General features: G+C 36.2%; 1 long non-coding RNA gene across 3 annotated transcripts; it reads left to right on the forward strand.

Moving 5' to 3' along the window:
- Nucleotides 1-1,648: 1,648 nt before the first annotated feature.
- Nucleotides 1,649-4,893, forward strand: LOC139861915 (uncharacterized). Of its 3 annotated transcripts, none has more exons than XR_011764004.1 (7): nucleotides 1,649-3,087; nucleotides 3,229-3,330; nucleotides 3,431-3,529; nucleotides 3,683-3,845; nucleotides 3,972-4,147; nucleotides 4,237-4,533; nucleotides 4,611-4,893. It is a non-coding gene; the product is annotated as an uncharacterized lncRNA (long non-coding RNA). The 3 variants fall into 3 exon arrangements; XR_011764000.1 differs by having other exon boundaries at nucleotides 4,335-4,533; nucleotides 4,611-4,890; XR_011764005.1 differs by lacking the exon at nucleotides 3,229-3,330 and having other exon boundaries at nucleotides 4,335-4,533; nucleotides 4,611-4,889.
- Nucleotides 4,894-6,089: the final 1,196 nt, after the last annotated feature.

Raw genomic sequence — 6,089 nt, forward strand, 5'->3', positions numbered from 1 at the left:
AGCTACTCTTGTCTATTGCAACAATTTTAGTTCTGTCTATATGTCTTCAAATCCAGTCCAACATCAGCAAACCAAGCATATTGAGATTGATATACATTTTGTTCGAGATCTTGTGGCCAAAGGCCAGGTTCGTGTGCTTCACGTGCCTTCACGTTTCCAGTACGCAGACATCTTCACTAAAAGACTTCCTACTGCTTTATTTAATGAGTTTGAATCCAGTTTAAGTGTTCGATCAACTCCCGCTTACGGATGTTATTCAATGCCCTTTGAATGGCCCTCTATTTATTGTTAGTCAATTGTAGTCTTTTGGTTAGCCTATCTATATGTTATTTAAGTCTTTTATGGATGGCATTATGAAACAAGCAATCAAATATATTAAACTAACAATAACTAGATATCCTTGAACAAAGAACATATGAAATGTGATCAACAGATTCGTTATTATTGCCATTGTTTACTTTCTGTGAATTGGACGCAACAAAAGCATATTCGGATTGATTAAGAGGCAGACTGATGATATTAAGGAGAATACCAGGAACTAACTTGTGAGCTTAAGAGTTAAAAAGACTAGAAATGTGGTTAAGGTTGCAGAAAAGTGGGGATCGAAATGAGAGATTTTATCATGAAAGATGTATTTTCTAAACAACTTAAATGTGTAGCTTATGATGTATTTTCTAGATATTTTAAACGTAGTGTTACATGAAAGATGGGACAACTTATTTTAACTTGTTTGGGTTCGACCTCAGTCATTCTGGTGTTGATACAATTTTTTGTTGTTATGAATGCATACAATCATACGTTAAAATATATTGAAAGATACTTAAGATAATCCATGATCCATTAAATATATATCAATATAAAGTACTCCCACCGTCCCATATTAATAGTTCACAGACAAAAAACATACAGTTTAAGGAAATGTCATAAAAGTAATGTACTTTCTATTTACTTTCCGATTTACTCTTACATTTTTTTTCTCCTTTAATCATATTCACATACATTAAGAGCATAATAGAACTTAAGCTTCTTATTATTTTCAATTTATGGAAGTGGACTATTAATTTGAGACATCCCAAAAAGGAATACTGGACTATTAATATAGGATGGATGGAGTATAATTTTACTATTCACAACAATATTTTATTCGAAAAGGGTAGCTCGGTCTTTTCACCACGTAGGCTATTTATACCCTCACTTCCCCCTCTCCATTTGTTCAACAACTGGCTTCCCTCCAGAATCTTCGTGTGATTTTTTTCCCATGCCACCGCCACCATATCCGGCGCACCATCTGGGGACCTCTTCATCAAACGTTTTCGCCGTAATCACCCCCGATTTTTTACCTTGCATTTGTGTCCGTCACAACCACCTCTCATTGTTGGCGTACCATATCCGGCGTAACCGCCGTCGACTTTTTCCCCCGTAACAGTGGCGAATCTAGGATTAAAATTCAATGGTGTCCTAAATTTTTTTTCTGTTACAAATTATGTTTGAAGGGTATTTTAGTGGTCGTTTACCTTCATAAATCTATAAATCCTGAATATATATGGGGTTCTGTACTTAAATTTAGTGGTGTCCTACACAGTTTGGATTATAGATTATTTAAAAAAAAAAATTAATCGTGTGAGGTAATAGTACCCCATACCTTAAAGGGTAGGTTCGCCCCTGCCCCGTAATCAACTTCGTCACAACCATCGTTACCTCTGTCACAAGCAACGTCATCCGGTGTCGTCTTCGTCGCCTCTAATCCAAACCATTAAAACCACCGTCATCGTCCCTTCTACGGCCATAGCGTTGTCGCTTTGTCCCCCTGTTACCTACTCTGTCACAAGCACCGTCATCGTCTATGTCGTCGAATTACCAGCTGTTAGTGTTTAGGGTTCGTTAATTTTGGATATATGACTAGATGATTAATTTTAGATTTGTTATTTATTCGTTGAATTAAAAGAACATATTTGCGCTATTTATCATCGAACCCTAATTATTAAAGGTTAAATTTTTATGACATATGAGGCACAAATGAGCTGTATATGATTTTGGCAATCGTAAATTGTAATGTTCTACTGGTATCAATTATATCAATAGATAGATTATGCATGACTTCTGATATTGTCATTTTTAAGTTAAATATTTCACTTCAATATTAGGTTGATATTTTTTATTCTCTGTTGCGTTCTTAAAGCACTTGAGTTATTTAAAGCAAAGAAATCTGGTCATAAGTAATTTGAAATTTAGCTGGTGTGCGTTCCTGTCGGTGTGAGTAGTGGTGCTTGCTCGAATTCTTCAAATACGAAACAGAGACATGTAAGAAAATCATCAGTTATTGATGATAATAGCGTTGGTCTCTTTTTGGGACGAAGTAATCGAAATCGATATGATGCGTTTTCTGTTCCGGCTAAGTCTGTGTTTTGTGCCAATAGCGGTGTGTCGACAGTTGATTATTCTAATATTATAGGTATGTTTATGTTTGTGTTGTTGGGTAATGTTGAAATTTTAGTATTGTGATTGAATATCCTTTTTGTTAATAATTATGTTTATGAATATCTGATTTGCAGGGCATGTTTCACCCGTTTTTAATTCTCAATACTCACTGTCTGCATCACTCACGACACAAGGTATATGAGTTGCTCTTCTTTGAGTGGACAGATATGTGTTATGTTGCGTTTTCGTGTTTGTGTTTATTCAGTTTTTGTGTATTTGGTTGTGGTTGCTCCTGTAGCTCTATCCTATTTTCAGAGGGCTGAACAGAAATCAATCCATCTTTAGATATGTGTCATGTCGAGCACATCTTTTTTGCTACAGTCTATCTACTTGATGTTTAATGTTTTGAGTCTTATTATCGTTTTTATTTTCTTTAATATATGGTTAATATCATTTAATTGCTAACTGGGTTTATGATGATGATTTTCTGCGAGTTTTGTGAGCAAGCGTTGGGTTGTTTTTGGGCAACATCCATGGAGTTTGGCTGCCATCTTAGCATCTGGCTTGAATTATCGTATATTCTAAAAGGCAAGACGTGGTACGCACGCAAGTTGGCAAGGCAACGTACACGTTGCAGCCATGATGATTCGTTTCCTCTTGTTTGACTTTGTACATATCTGAGCCTAATTCTTCTTTTCTTTCCTTATAAAATTTTCTTGAATTAAAGACATGTGAAATACAATTGCTGGTAGTGATTCAGACATATTTTCTCTTCTAAAATTGTTGATATACTTCTTCAAAGTTTTACAGTGCAAACTTTCTTACGATTGACTTGGAAATTATTGAGGTCTTTGCTTCTTAGTATTTACATTTAATAACCTGGATCATGCAGAATAACGTCTTCGGATTTCTGTATGTTTATGTCCTAAGTTCTGAAGATTGAATTTACTATTCATCATTTTCTGTTTAATTTAAAAGGTAATTAACTGTTCTACAATTTATCCTTCATCAGTACCAATACAAAGTGGTGCTAACTCAGAAGACATGCCTGATGCTGATACCCCATACGACCGACAATCATTCCAGCTTCTATGCTTTGATTAATCAATTGGTGAGTGTCTTATTTTTGGTTAGTTTTAGTTTCATTCTGTAATGCCATAATCGATTGATGTGGCATATGTTGACCTTTGTGCTATTTTTTTATTTGTTGACTTAAAATAGATTGCCGAAGTTTCATTTTAAAGACGGTGTTTCTGATTTGTAGCTTCAGCTTCCATCCGTTTCCTACCATTCTCGACATAGGTTAGAAGACTTGCCAAAAGAATGGATTTTAATGAAACAAGATTCATTCAACGCTGGTGAAACTAAGTCTTTTGAGAATCCAACTTGGGAATATATTTTTGAGAGCAGCATCGGTTTTTGCTCAGGTGATATGATAAAATATATTTTATCCTATACCTGCAAAGTTTGAATCTTTATATGGATAAATTTTGTTAAGTGACTAATATCTTCGTTCTCTTTTTTGTGGTCACTGATTGTGTATGCGTTTACAGAAAGGTTTTTATAAAGCCGTGTTTTGTCTTATATTAGCACGTAGTCGCAAGGCCCGTTGTGTAACAGCCAATGTATCAAATAAAGTTGTTGTTAATAGAAGTTTTGCTCCATGCGAATCGTCCAATGCACTTTCGGTGATGCTCTTTGCCAATTAATGATCTGCGTATCGTCAAAGGTTTCCCCTCTCGCATTTTATTATAAAAAAGCAAATTACTATTGTTAATATATTACGGAGTATGAGATTTATTTTATTGTTTTTTATAGGTTGATTCTGAACTTTTAGATATTTGATGTTTATTGTCAAGAAATGGTTACTGAAATTGTTGTTAGATTTAAATGTGTGAATGTGCATGATTTATTAGAGGATCAAGTTATGGCATGTGGTTCGAGTTGAGTTGGACAAACGGGGAATTTACTTGGACCCCGCGAGATGCCCAGTTTGTAACGATGATGTTGAAACGATTGACCACATGCTGATATGCTGCAACTTCGCTGAGCACTTCAGAAATTTTCTGCATCTACAACAACTTCACATCAAACGGGAGGCTCCTATGGCAAGAGGTAACATAGATTTGCTATATAAGTGTGTATGTATGGATTGCCTATACATTCAACTTATTACTAATACTAACAAATAGTTTATAAACGCGGATAACCCTGTTAAAGAAACCAAGGGAAAAAAAAAGGAATAAGACAATATGCAAAGAACGAACGAGCATACGACTTTGGCATCTTAGAAGATATTATCCTACATAATGTGTACTAACACTTTTGTAAACTAAACGTGGTTTTGTAAATCAGCTATAAAAAACTATTGCCAACCTGCTAATGTATAACAGTTAACCAAGTTAAACGCCTTAGTAAAAATGTTTATCTGATTGCCCGCTGCAACGCGCGGCTGACCATATGCTTGTTGATATCATTCAATATCTCTTTCATTGTTACAATAATATATTATATAAACATATGATTCTATTGTGATATGATTTACTTCTCTTGAGAACTTTTACTATACTAGTTAATGTATCTTTATGCTCCGATGGAGAAAGATTTGTTATGCTCGAGGAACGACTCCTTTTACTTTCCGATAGAAAAATAATTGCTTTTATTCTACCTTCTCCATATCTCGTAAAGGAATAGATGGTCAATCTCTAATGGTGTATCCTAGGAGATACACACATAAAAGCATCATTTTATACAGAAAAATCGATCAAAGAGCACAAAAAATAACAAAATCTAGCGGTGTTCAGTATCCGCAGCCCAGTGTTTAACAGGCCGCCCAGCGTCAAGCGTAAGCCCTGCAGGCAGCTTTTATGCATAAGCCCTTTAACTCAGCGCGTGAACGGCACGCAGCCACATCAGCACACGCCACCGACATTCTGGATACTTCACGTAACAGAACCATTCAGTGATTAACACGTGTATCCCGTGAATTTCGGACATTCTACGCCTATAAATAGACCCCCTGAGTCACCACATTTCACATCATTCTGATCTGAACTTCAGTCAGAGAGAAGTACACTTTCTCTCTCGCACAGTTCCTTCTCACTCTAAAACACATTAGCCGCTTAGCAGCAGTACGCTAGACGGATCATTACAGACTGATCCACAGATTGATTGAGGCCACCCCACAGATTTTATATCTGTGTTCCGGGTCTGCAGAGATTATTTCTCGAGGGCAAACAACAATCAACAGTATACGCCACACGCTGAGCAGCTAATCTTCTGTACTAGTACCTTACAGCCGCTATACGGAAAATCGTACTAACAGATGGCGCCACCCGTCTCAAAGACCACCAAAACCACCAAGAGCACGAAGGCAACTGAAACATTTTCTTCAAAAACAACACTTGAACCAGTCGATGAAAACCTTATTGAAAATATACCAGTTGATCAGTTAACTCTTGAAGAGACTTTTGTTGAAGAAGAAGATCATTTGCACACTGACACAGCAGATGATCAAGTTCATGAAACCATACCACGATTGAGAAAACCATTGATGGGAGGTTCCAGTGCAGGAATGTGGAAACCCAGGCGAGGTACACCTAATGTTTCTTTTAAGAAGACTTCTGATGTGAACGCTAAACATAACGGCAAAGGAATGTCAATTTCCAAAT

Source organism: Rutidosis leptorrhynchoides, chromosome 1 (genome assembly GCF_046630445.1).
Source record: "Rutidosis leptorrhynchoides isolate AG116_Rl617_1_P2 chromosome 1, CSIRO_AGI_Rlap_v1, whole genome shotgun sequence".
Classification (NCBI taxonomy): domain Eukaryota; kingdom Viridiplantae; phylum Streptophyta; class Magnoliopsida; order Asterales; family Asteraceae; genus Rutidosis; species Rutidosis leptorrhynchoides.